Below are 13,754 nucleotides of genomic sequence, written 5' to 3'. Positions count from 1 at the left end.
GATTTCGTTTCAGGTCATGATTTCAGGGTCGCGAGACCAAGCGCTGTGTCAGGCTCCACGCTCAGTGAGGAGTCTGCTTCTCTCCCTCTCTCTCTCAACCTGTTCCCTCCCCCCTCGCTAGTGTTCTCTCTCTCAAACAAACAAATAAATAAACAAATAAATAAAATCTTTAAAAATTCATTTGGAAACTTCCTTTATCTCTACCCCCAGGACACATGTTAGAAATCATCCTCTAAGCATATGGCCCACTGATACACATCTGAAGGGTCTCGTGATTGAAGATTTACTAACCAGTAATAAATGACCTTTTCCTAACAAAAGCTAGCCCCCTCAGGATCCTAGAAACCTTGTTTCCAAAATATCTTGGAGGGCTGTGCCATCCCTAACCCCCTCCCAACTTGGAAGTATAAAATTGGCCCCTCCTCAGGACCTCCTCAGTGCAGCTCTTTCTGCCCATGGGTCCTACCCCCGTGCTTTAATAAAACCACCTTTTTGCACTGAAAACATCTCAAGAATTCTTTCTTGGCTGTCAGCTCCAAACCCCAACTTTCAAACCACATCAATAAGAGGTTCTTTTTTTTTTTTTTTGCTTGTTTGTTTTGTTTTTTAAGTAATCTCTATGCCCAACATGGGGCTCGAACTCATAACCCCAAGATCAAGAGTTGCACATTGCACTGACAGAGCTAGCCAGGTGCCCTGATAATAAAGGTTTTTTAATCGCTACTAAAAATGAGGTATTTTCCCCCTTAACAGTGTGCTTTTATCTTAATAATTTAGCACCTAGCTAGCATGGTTTCTTGAAAAACATTTCTATGTTATTTCTATGTTTATTGAATGAATGATAACTCAGTTAATGAGTCTTGGGTGTTATTAGATTTTTATAGAAAAACTGTATTTCTTGTTCAGAGCTTTCAAGATGATACAGTCTCGAGAAACTTTGAAGAAGTTTCTTTGTGGGATAGCCTGCAAGTTTTCTCCAATATACCTTCCTCCTTTTTTCTTAGTGCTTTCAATACAATTTCTAATATGCAGCAGGGCACAGTGCTACCCGGAATAAAGACCACATTCCTCACAGCCCACGCACCAAGGTGGGCCTTATAAATTAAGTGATGGCCAAGAAGTGGAAGGAGAGGTTTCATGTGAGACTCCTGACAAGTATCCATAAAGGAAAAGGGTGACCACTGCTTTGTCCCTTCTCTTTCCTCATTGCTAGAATGCGGACATGGGGACGGCTCAGGCAGCCAACCTGGACCGAGGTGGCATTCCAAGGAAAGTGAACCTCAAAGCACTAATGGCCTGGCGCTCTCACAACTTATGGGAACTGGGGTACTAGCCCTCATCCACATTTTGGTTGTTATTGTTAATGAGTAAAAACTTATGTAATTAAGTCCCTGCTAATTTGGGGTTTATGTCATTTAAGTCATGTCTAATCGTAATCACTAATGGTATAAATAGCCCTGAAATGGTTATCTATTCTTATACTTGTCATGGATACTATGACTCAAGGTTGAGAATTTTTTTCCCTTTTTTTTGGCTGTAGATGTCCAATTGATCTAGAACCATTCTTTGGAAAGGCTATCCTTCCACTGAATTTCTTCTGCACCTTTGCCAAAAATCTGTTGGGTATTATTAGTGTGGGTCATATAGTTCTTTTTTTATTATTATTATTACTGAATAGTATTCCATGTATGGACATACTAAATGTCTTTATCCATTCGCTGGATGTTGGACATTCGGTTGGGTGTTTTTGTTTTTGTTTTTGTTTTTGTTCTTGGCTATTATGAATAAAGCTCCTGGGAACACATGCCAGTTTTTTTGTGAACATATGCTTTTGTTTCTCTTGGATTATCAACCAGGAGCAGGATTGAGGGATTATGTGGTAAATATATGTTTAATTTTATAAGAAATTGCCACACTGTTTTCCAAAGTGGCTGTACTGTTTCATATCCCCACAAGCAATGTGTGAGAGCTCTGGTTGCTTTACCTCCTTGGAAACACTTAGTATTGTCAGTTTCTTTAACTGTAGCCACTCTCGTGGGTGTGTAGTGCTATCGCATTGTGGTTTTAAAATGCATTTCCCTAATGACAAATGATGTGGGGCATTTTTTCATGTGTTTACTTGTCATTTGTCTATCTTCTTTACTTTTTCTCGTTTTTAATTTTTTTTTTTTTTGGTCTTACTAGTTTTGTGTCTAAAAAACACCAAATAAGTGTTTTGAGGGAGCTTACCTTCAAAGGAATCTTGAAGTCGTTCTTCCCAGGTTCAAAGGATCTTAGGTCTTTCAGAAAACAAAAAGTTAAAAAAAAAAAAAAAAAGAAAACAAAAAGTTGCTCCTCATTAAAAAAAAAAAAAAAAGCAGCAGCAGGATGGTGGCCATGGAAGTCGGAATCCGCTAAGGAGGGGGGTAGCAACTCACCTGCCCAATCAACTAGCCCTGAAAAAAATTTTAAAAATAAAAAAATAAAAGACAGATAAAAGACAGAGAATAAATTACTTCTGTAATTTATCTGGTGTATATACTTGGACTTCCGTGTACAGTACTAAGTTGTTTAAAGGACATATTACTGGATAGCTGAAAAAACATAGTGCTTTCTACTCATTCTTTGGTGACTGAAAGTAAACATGATATTTTGGTGGTCGTGCTGCTAACTAAATGTTGAAGGAAGTAACTTCTTTATGCCAGTGTTTTGGCATTTTAGTGAATAACTCCTCTTAGTAATTTTTCCAACCCTCCCAAAGGTAATCATTCCTTCTTCTAACTTTGAAAAGCCTCTCTATGTTGCAAAAGATGTGTCTTGGGGCATCCCTCTAGAAACGGCAATAAGTGCCACAAATCCACAAGGTAATAGCACTAGAGAGGGACAGAGGACAGTGGAATCTTCCATTTTGTTTTTCATTTCAATCCAGTAGATTAAAGACTGGTAGTAGATTTGAGACCAGGGTCCACCAGGCACTATAAGACCTATGATGACAACCCAGGAGTACGAGTTAATCACACTGTAAAATGTGTTAACATACTGACTACAACAGAGGCAATTCTACTGCTCGAAATCAACCATTACAGCACATTTCACTAAAATAAAGGAGAATTCTGTAGGCATCAAGCCCTTTGGTAGTGAAATGTGCTGCCTCAAAGACAGGAAGCTTCCCATCATTGCTGCGTGACATCAGACAGGAATGATGTGGAAGTCTGCAATCAGTTACATTGTTTAAAATATCTTAATTTTATGGGGCGCCTGGGTGGCTCAGTCATTAAGCATCTGCCTTCAGCTCAGGTCATGATCCCAGGGTCCTGGGATCAACCCCGCATCGGGCTCCCTGCTCTGCTGGGAGCCTGCTTCTTCCTCTCCCACTCCCCCTGCTTGTGTTCCTTCTCTCGCTGTCTCTCTCTCTCTCTCTCTCTCTCTCTCTGTCAAATAAATAAATAAAATCTTTAAAAAAATCTTAATTCTATTTACAGATTAATTTGATCGCCACACAACTCTTAGAGGCACTTGTCATAGTAAGGAGATTGGGGTATAGGGTCACTTGCCACCTCTCTGACCTGATCCTTGGTTTCTTCATCTATCAAATGGAGAGAATAGTACCAGATATAACGTGAAAATTAGTGTTTTGTGAACAACATGTCTGCCAATATGCTTGGCTCACAGTAGAAGGTCAATCAGTAATAACTATTATTCTCATATTTCAGTCTACCTGACCTACAGCTTAAGTTAATGACTTAAACATTAGACGTGATCATTGTGATAAGGTTTTTATTTTAAGGTTACATTTTTTAGGTCATTTTCATTAATTGGCCACTTACCATGTGCCAAGCTGTGTGCTAAGTGCTTTATGTATGAATTCTCACAAAACTAATACGAAGTAGGTTTCTTTATTCTCATTTCACAGAAAACAGAGACACACAAAATTGAAACAACTCGCTCAAGATTCTTCAGTTAGTAAGAGGCAGTGCTGGAACCCAAACAAAGCCAGATTCTGACACTGGTATTTTAACCACTATGGTCTCCGGCCTCCCATCTTTATTTGTACTTGTATTCCAAGCTTGAACTAACCTAAAACTCACCTTGCCTTAAACTTGCCCTCAGCTATGTTTGTAGATATCATCACATATATTATCCTATACATTTTTGGGAAACTCACATGTATAAACTTGAACAATACGTGATCTAGTCAGCATACCTAGGTTTTCTCCCCTATATGCCAAAGATCTAGAAGCTGATTTCTTCCAATTGATATTCCATTCAACTAAAAAAAATATCAAAAAATTCTCAAGGATTAGTGTAAAGGATGAATATTGGTATATGCTAACATTAATTTTTAATTAACATACTGAAAAGAAAAAAACAAGTTTGAGTATTGTCCTTATAACTTTTGCTTATCTCTTTTCTTTTTCACTTTTTAGCTTTGTGAAAATTTAATTTTCGAACTACAATTTTAATTTTGTAAAATCCCCTGCAACACAACCTCTTAGTGGTTCCCCTTTTACATTTTAATCTGGCTCCTACTTGGGCAAAAGCTCAAAGTAATAGAAGATTCTTGTTCCATGACCTGGAGGTCAAAGTTCCAAACCTGTGGTAGAGGAAGGAAATTATAGGAGCAAGGGCTCCTCACTTCTAATTTGTGTGTGTGTGTGTGTGTGTGTGTAGCTCAGTTCTAGTTTTTAAGTATGCTCTTACAACTTTACACATTGAGGGAGTACACAGATTTGGTATAGGTTGGATGGTATTGTAAACAGTTCTATTTATAGAATAACTTTAAATGAGATCCGCTTGAGACAGGGTCCTGCTAATTAGATTGTGAACCATTAGAATCAATGACAGTTTTCTTCTTTGTATCACCTGCAGCAGGTGAAGAATGTTGAATTCTCATTAGAATCATAGAACCTAGACTTTAGAATTCATGTGGCCCAATCACTCATTCAACAAATACAACCTTTTGAATAGCACAGTGCCAGGAGCTTCCCATCTCAGGCAGCAACTAATTCGACTTCTGCTGAATATTTCTAATTGTTTTTTTTTTTTTAAGTGAAAGAAAGAAGAAAGAAAAGAAAAAAGAAAAAAATTCTAACATTGAACCCAAACCTGGTGATTTGCACCCATTTTTCGTTTTTTTCACATGACGGTTATTCAAGTTTTGAACGCATCATTTGTGTTTTCCTTTACACCTCTCCTCTCTAGGAAAAAGTCAGAGGTATTTTCCACCATTCCCAGCTGGAAATATGAGAATCACTGGGACGGGTGCAGGATCTTGGGAGACTTTTTCAAATGACACCACATCCTGCAGTGGGATCTGACAAACCCTCGGGGATAAGGGAAGAGAGCCACTGTTGTAGCCTAGGTTCTCCAGGAAGGAGAGGCTGAGAAAGAGATGCGTGCACAAAAGATTTACTGGGAGGGAAGACCTCCCAAGGAAGAGCAGAGGAAGCAGAACTGGGCAGGCAGAGCAGTCAAAGGCCTCAGACTTGACCAAGTTGACTAGCCCCGTGAGGAGCGGCGTCACAGAGATGGCGTGCTAGAGGAGTCTCGCATTGAGGGGAAACGGCTAGGCCTTTGCACCACCATCTTGTTCAGTCATTGGCAGGGGGATCCGCCCAAGAAGAGTGTGACCTTGACCTGAGAAGCTGGGGCAGAGCCTGAAGGAGCCGACTGCTGGAGGACACAGTTGGACAGCGAGTCATTTCCTGAAGCGGGCTCTGAGCAACGCATGTCTGTCTGCCCTGAGAGGGGACGAATGGAACACTCTGACAGAGAAGTCCTGAGAAGTCTTGATGATTGGTCAGATACACAGGCGAGAGGTTACAGGTAACCCTGATGGCCAGGACAGCACTGCCATCAATAGACACGGTTTGGTTGGGATATAACCTCTTTCCACCATACCCACAGCTGCCTAATCATTTTCTGCATAAGCTGTCATGGCTTGCGCCTTCTATGTTGAGTGACTAACCATGCTCCTTAGCTGCAGCTGCTAGGGCTGGCCAGGGGACTGATCCACAGCCCAGGGCAGCCATATGTAGGCTAAAGGTGGCTTGTTGTGAAACTGTCCATTTCAAATGAGGACAAATCAATTCAACACTGTCATTTTGGAAAGCTCAAACATTAAGTGTATGAGGAGAGGCTGAAGCAGGTGCTCAGGCGCTATCCTAAAGAGCACTAAGCTAGCGCTCTCCTTCTCTCCTGCTGCACCGAGCTGCCCCAAGAGCAGAGGGACCTAGAAGCTCTAAAGAAGCAACATGTCCCTTGCCACCCAATATCCTTGTATCATCACAGGTGATCTGGGCATATCACTTCCTTAAAGAGTCTGTTTTTGAATTTCAGAATGACAGTGCTGATCGTTACTTCTTCTTTGTAAAAGTGGCTGAAACGATGGTTTGGCCCTGACCCTCTAAGAACTGTCCCTTAGTTCTTGGTTTGGGCAACTTCGTACGCCTTCAACATGTCCAGCTTGCCTCTTCACCTCCCATGGTTATTTTACCCACAGCCGGAGCTGTCACTTCTCTACATTTTAAATGTCAGGCTGGTCTGTCTTCTGCACTTTTATGGCATTCCAAAAAACCATCAGGCTACCCAGAAGTTGCCTAAAGTGATTATTTTCTGCATAATATGTTCCTGCATGATTTTGGTCCCTTGCACTGAGTTCCAAAAAGATGGAATGACTTGTGCAATAAACTTCTACTTTCACTTTGCCCATAAAACAGTCCTACTAACTGTTTTTTCACTCATTCATTTATATATTTATTCATTTTTGCCCACCCCTACCCTGACCCTTACACGTGTCCTGTGCACCAGAGTTCAGATGCATTGGGTGGGCAGATGTGTTTTAGGATCTTTATAATTCTCCCCTGCCCTTTGTACCTTCAATCATGCCACTCAAGAAGCTGCCGTGATGTTTGTGTAGCTTGGGCATGAAAAGGATGGGCCAGGGTAGAATCAGGGATTACAGTTCCACACCTAATTCTAGTGTGTGGGGGGGTTTTCCCTGTACCACCAAGCAATTCTCAGCTATCAGCGGGGTGTCCTACAATTCAACTGAATTCTGACGCTGCCTACGAAGATAGCATCAGCTTCCATGTGTTGAGGGCTTCCTACTACAAGACTGCCCCCTCCCCCCATCTCAGACTCCAGCCACAAGTCCAGGTTATCCCCTGCGCTTCTGACCAATGGGTTGTAGACCGGAGGTTCCACGACACCCTTCTGAGTTCAATTAACTTGCTGGAATGGCTCACAGAACTTGGCGAAACTTTTACTTATTAGATCACCAGTTTATTATTGAAGGCGGTAACTCAGGAACAGCCGGATGGCAGAAATGCATAGGGCAGGGTATGGGGAAGAGATCAGGGGCTTCCACACCCTCTGGGAGCGTGTCACTCTCCCCAAATCTCCCCGTGTTCCCCACGTCGTGCTCTCTGAATCTTGTCCGTTAGGGTTTTTACAGAGGCTTCCAGACATAGACATGATTGATTAAATCACTGGCCACTCCAGCGCCTCTTCCCTTCCCTGGAAGTCAGGGGGATGCGACTGAAAGTTCCAACCCTCTAATCACTAGGTTGGTTCCCCTGGCAACAAGCTCCCATCCTTAGGTGCCGTCCAAAAGTCATCCATTAACATAACAAAAGACACGTTTGCCTCTCTCATCATTTTGGAAATTCCAAGGGTTTTAGGAGGTCTATGGCGGAAACGCAGCACAGAGACGAAATATGTATATTTCATATTATAAATCACAATACCACAGGAATAATTACTTGCTTTATAGAAGGATTTTTGTTCCATGTTTTAAAAAATAAAAATATTCACCACAGGATCATCTTAGAATGTCTCCATGATGCATTTAAACTCTTTGATTTACAAAATTTGAATTTACACTTCACTTTTCTCAGAAAGCAGCTATCAAGTTATGTAGATATAATATGCTTGAATAATTGCTCTTCGTAATTGTAGATGACACACAGTGATAGCTTCGCTATTCTTTTTTTTTTTTTTTGCTTTTATATGGCTGAAAATACTTGGAAAACTCAAGAAACCCTGACGCACGACTTAAAAGAGGCCAAGAGGCTCTCAAAATGAGGAATGAGATTCTAAAACAATCTGTCATTTCATGTTATGCAAACAATAAACACAAGCCGGTTTTACACCAAGGGTACATGAGACATGGTGGAAAGACCTCCGGGGTGGGATACGCCTATACAGTAACGTGGAGATGGCGAGGCAGGCATTATCGGCCCCATTTGGTGAAAGGAAGAAACAGGCCGTGTTTTTCTTTTACATTTCAATTGTTTTAAGTAGCTACTATTTTCACAGGATCCAAAACTCAGAAGGTACCATACAATATGCAGTGAAAAGTCTCCCTCCCACCCCCTCCCAGGGGAATACTTTGAGCCTTCCTTGGCATCTGACAGGCATCTCCTTGCCCACCACTCACCACCTCCACTCATGGGCTCATTCAACAAATATTTACTGAGAACTGTCTAGTGCTAGGTAGGCACTACTCGCAGGTGCAAGGAGACAGCAGAGAATAAAACAAAAACCCTGATCACCTGGAGCTGACATTTTAGGGGTGCAGAGGGCAGACAACAAAGAAAAGTGAAATCTACAGTGTATCTGATAGTGAGAAGTGCTATCCCGGATAAGGAGTGCCAGATTGCGGAGGGTGCGATTTTCAAAGGTTGGTCTTGGAAGGCCTTTCTGATGAGGACATAGTTAAACAGATAGTTGAATGGAGTAAGCAAGCGAGACACATGGCTCTTTGGAGAAAGCCTACTGGCTAGAGGAAACAGGAAACGCGACATATTCTAGGAAGACTTATTTCTTGGACAGCTCTACTGTAAGAGAAACTTCTGTTCCTGTTCCAAAGGGAGACTCATAGGAGAAATGGCCTTCTCAATATTTTATTTAAATCCTAAGGTTGAACTTGAGTTGGTCATGGTGTTGCCTTTTTTTCAAATCTAGCAACAGTATGTATTAATTGGGCCACTTTTTAAAAAAAGATTTACTTACATATGAGAGAGAGACAGAGTGAGGGCAAGAGTGCAAGTGGGGGGAGGGGGAGAGGGAGAAAATCTGAAGCAGACTCCCCACTGAGTGTGGAGCCAGACTGGGGCTCAATCTCACAACCCTGAGATCATGACCTGAGCCAAAATCAAGAGTCAGCCACTTAACCTAGTGAGCCACCCAGGTGGCCCTGGGCCATTTACTTTTAAGAAAGGATTGTGGGTTTTTGTTTCGTTTTGTTTTGTTTTGTAAGCTCTATACCAAATGTGGGGCTTGAACTCATGACCCAGAAATCAAGAGTCATGCTCTACCGACTGAGCCAGCCAGGCTCCCCAAGAAAGGGTTGTTTTTATATAGGTGTACTTTGCTTAACTAAGCACTGTTTTTGGTGGTGGGGAGAAATAAGGTATGTGTTGATTAGATTTTTGTAAATCAAATATTTTTAAACATTATAAAATTTTGTACCACCTCTGAACCCAGTGAGTATTGTGCACACATACTTCTAATCTCTCTTCAATGATAACTTCAGAGCAGCGCTTCTTAAGTGGGGGCAATTTTGTACCCGAGGGCACATTTGGTAATGTCTGGAAGCATTTTCAGTTGTGACAATTGCACTGGAGGGTAAGTTGCTGCTGGCATCTAACGCGTGAAGATTAGGGATTCTGCTAATCATCTTATGGCAATGAACAGGACTGCTCCCCAAACGAAAATTATCTGGTTCCAAATAACAACAGTGCCAAGGTTGAGAAACCCTGCTCTAGGATAACAAGCTTAAGCTAAAACTTACAGGAGAGAGGAGAGCTTCATACCTTATGGGGCCAAAATTTCAAGTAGTCCAAGCACGGAAAGGAAGACCCAAAGGCCAAGTCTGACCTTGGGACCCCGCTTTTTTTTTTTTTTTTTTTTTTTTCAGAAATCAAACATCAATTTACGAAGGCATTCAATCCCCCAGGAAGTTCAGCCAGGCCCAGTGGAACCACTGGCTTTTCTGCTTTCTAGCACCTTCCTTCTTTCTCTTTCATTGTGTGCTTTTTTTATTCCCTGCTTCTGCCTTAGGCAAGAGGTGTTTTCTTCACCATATTACAAAATATGTGTTGCATGCATTCAGGAAAGAACAAGAATGTTTTAAATAGATGGCTATAGCAGCTCAGAAAATTGGGGATTAAAGTTTTTCTGCTAAAAGGTTTTTCAGCAGAAGTCATGGAGGTGGAAAAGGTGTGAGTGTGAGGGGAGGGGCAGGTTAATGACGCTGTCACCCAGGTAACCATACCCTGAGTGCAAGAAAATCATCCTAGCTGCTCAGTAGCAGGACAAAAAGGAGACGAGCATGATCTCTCTCTTCTCAGTTTCTTACCAGGCTTGGGAAAGCTTGGGAATGGGAGGGGATATTAATATTTATGTTGCATTCGGTGTCACTTTGTATAGGAATAAAGAGCTGTGGGGGGGGGACTGGTTTAGATCTTATTGAAACTACATATGTACCGTTAGCAAGGTGGTGTCCCCACTCCTCAATGATATGGACGCCACAAGGGTATGAGCTCTGTTTTTTGCTCTTGTGACCGTAATTACTATAGGAATAGCTACCTTTCCTATTGTGGGCTTAAAGGCAGGTGTTGAGGTAAAAACTACATTCATTATCTCATTAATCCTCAGGATACCTCTACAAAGTCTGTATTACTATATTCTAAGGAAGCGGGGCTCAGAGAGGTAAAGTAACACTCAAGGTCACGTAGCAGAGACAGGAAAGAAAACAGGACTCCCCCCACAGCTGAGTCCTTCGGCCCCTTCCATGTGCCTGTGCCCGCTGTAACCTAGGTTGCCTTTTGTGTTCTAAGGAAGCCCCGGGAATGCTCCCCATTCCTCTCTTTCCAAATGAAATGTAGGCATTTCTAACACAACTCAGTGAAAGGACACGCACTTCCATAAGCTTTAAGGGTAGAAAATGTCTCATTTCCCCCTCTTGTGCAGATCTTGACCGGGCACCAGATGACCATGCCTCTTCTAAACTCTGATATTTTACTTACATCACTCCAAAAGCATCAAATTTCTCTTTGAATCTGTTGTTTTCTAAGATTTTATTTATTTGAGAGAGAGAGAGGATGCGAGAGAGCATGAGCAGGGTGGGGAGAAGCAGAGGGAGAGAGAGAAGCAGACTCTGTGCTGAGTAGGGAGCCCATGTGGGGCCCTTTTGAATCTGATTTACACACACACACACACACACACACACACACACACACACACACACACATGATGACTCTTAGTTTCAGGCGGATTCCTGTAAGTCCATAGCACTTCACCCACATTTCCGGTACTGGGTGCCTCATGTTGCATCGCGTGTGTTCAGCATACGTGTTTGGGACCTTCAGATGCCAGGCAGTGTTCAGGCACCAGGGCTTCAGCCATGAATCTAGATGCAAAAATCCCTCCCTCATGGAGCTCCATTCTAGTTGGGGGAAACCTGACGGTAAAATGGTAAAATACAGGACACGTCGGATGAGGATAAGTGATATGGAGAAAAATAAGGCAGGGAAAAGGGTAGGGTGGGTGGGAGAAGGGGTGTCATTGTTGGGCCTTTTTGCTTGCTCACCTTTTCAAGGACAGACACCAAACAGTTAGTGTCTGGGACCCCTCACATACTGCCCGGCCCTGTTGAGGCTCAGGAAATATTTGTTGATTGTACACAGGAGGCCAGTTTCAACGAGCTCGTTTGGTATGGAAATAGTTTGCCTTTCACAGCTTTCGATGAAAGCCGTATTGGTTGTACTACTAAAGGCCCATCCAAGAAGGAAGTGACTATTTATTTTTGGGGTGGGTTCTCTACTTTCTTATAGTTTTATCAGGGCCCAGTGTATGCTGGCAGCTTCGAATGGAGTTTCAGCATAAGCCCACAGAGAACAAAAAATAGACTTGGTCACCAATGATGAAGCTTATTCCTTTTATGGAAAAGATGAGACATAAGAAATTAGAAGGCAAGAAATAATGCCAATGTCAGAAAAGGAGACAAGAAAAAGCGATGAACAGAAACAAGAAAGAAACAACAGAGAAAAATGTAGAAGAGAATGAACTGGTAGAAAAAGCCAGCATCCAAACAGGAGAAACCTATAGACCCTAACTCGAATGCAGCTCAGAAAACTGGAGAGAGGAACTCGGAGCAGGGAGAGGGGAGGCCTCCACTCGTGAACCCAAGGCAGAGAATCGCAATTTATCTCTATTTTTGACTGATTGTAACTATTCCTGGAAGTCTAGTAAGAGCTTCTATCTCCTGCCACCTCATGCAACTACCCTAAGTGATCTTCACGGTCCCGGATGTCAGAAGGAGAAACTTTGGAAAAGAGCGCCTCCTAGACAGAACTCTTACGTGGCAGGTGGATCTGGAAGTGCCCTGACTGTGGGTGTGGTGGGCTCTCTACGGGGTCAGCACGAGTCCTTGCTCACGAAAGTTAGCAGGGGGCCACACAAATAGGCAAATGCAAAATTTTGCTAGGTCTATACAGAAAGCTTTGCTCATGCCACATATTCATACTCCTCAAAAAGAGTCAAAAAGCAAGGGTGAGGTCTCTTTTTAAAGACTGCTTCGTGATCATTTGAATGTATTTAGTGTCTGTCTTACACGGTTGAGGATTCCTATCTATCTGTATATGGTGGTGCCCACCACACCTGCTTGTTGATGGCTCATTAACCTGGGAGAAGGAAAGGCAAAGAGATGTCAAATGACGTAACTCAGGTGGGTGCAAGTAGGTGGCAGCTGGCAGCCAGGTGGAGGGAGCGGAAGATGAGTCTAGATGGGCACTGGTAAGTGCTCCGTATCGCCCACCACAACCTGTCAGGGGCTCCTCCTCACGGTGGTACTTATGTCCTCTCCTTAAGACCTTACATCACACTGAGACCATTGAAGAAGCTTCTCACGTCCTCTAGAAGTTTCACCGTCTCAGAGGAATGGAGATCAGCACGGTCTACTACAAATTTATTTTGGGAAAACCAGGTATTTTCTTTCCTTTCGTTCTCACGAAAGCTCCAAGAGTACATGGAGGCGCGAAGTGGTCCAGTAAACGCTGCTAATAATTGCTGGGGTCAGAATTTGAACCGAGCCCTGACTTGTTGGAGTGCTTCTCACTACCTCTGGCTGCTCCGTGGCGTTCACCTGAGGGCAGCTGCCGGGCACTGAGAGGGTGAAGAGCTGAGGATATAAAAGGGAACCATTTGTGGTCGTTTGCCCCAATTAATTAATTAATTAATTTTCCTGAAAACTTCCTCCTCAAAATAAAAAAAAAAAATGTTTTGCGTTGGCCTGCTTAAAAAAGAGAAAATACAATTGAAGATGAGATATTCATAAGGCTTTTCAGCTGTATCTTTAACAAAATAAAAAGGTTAAATGTGCTTATGAGAGCCTCACAGTGAATAATATCCTACATCCATCCGTCTAACTCTGTATACTTCTCAATCTAGAACTCCCACGGCTGCCTCCTTCTTCTTTTTTTTTTCAATGCATCATTGCAAGGAGCATCAAATCATTAGTCTCAAGAAATCAAATATTTGATGCTATCCTATAAAAAATGTTCCTGGCTTCGTCACTGATCCAGGGGCTGGGGGAAGGGTAATGACTAGACCGATTTATATTTTCTGGAGCACTTACAGCCTACAACCGAAAATGCATCCTGGCAGGAAGTGCTTTAATTATTAAGCTCAGCATATTGTTTGCCTTGCAGCCAGGCTCTGAGAAAAGTCTTCCCTTAGAGTCAGAGTAGGACCAGGGAAGGGAATCTGCT

The sequence above is a fragment of the Ursus americanus genome, chromosome 9, assembly GCF_024610735.1.
Source record: "Ursus americanus isolate L20-20 chromosome 9, mUrsAme1.1.p, whole genome shotgun sequence".
Taxonomy (NCBI): domain Eukaryota; kingdom Metazoa; phylum Chordata; class Mammalia; order Carnivora; family Ursidae; genus Ursus; species Ursus americanus.
Note: the sequence above shows the minus strand (reverse complement) of the source record.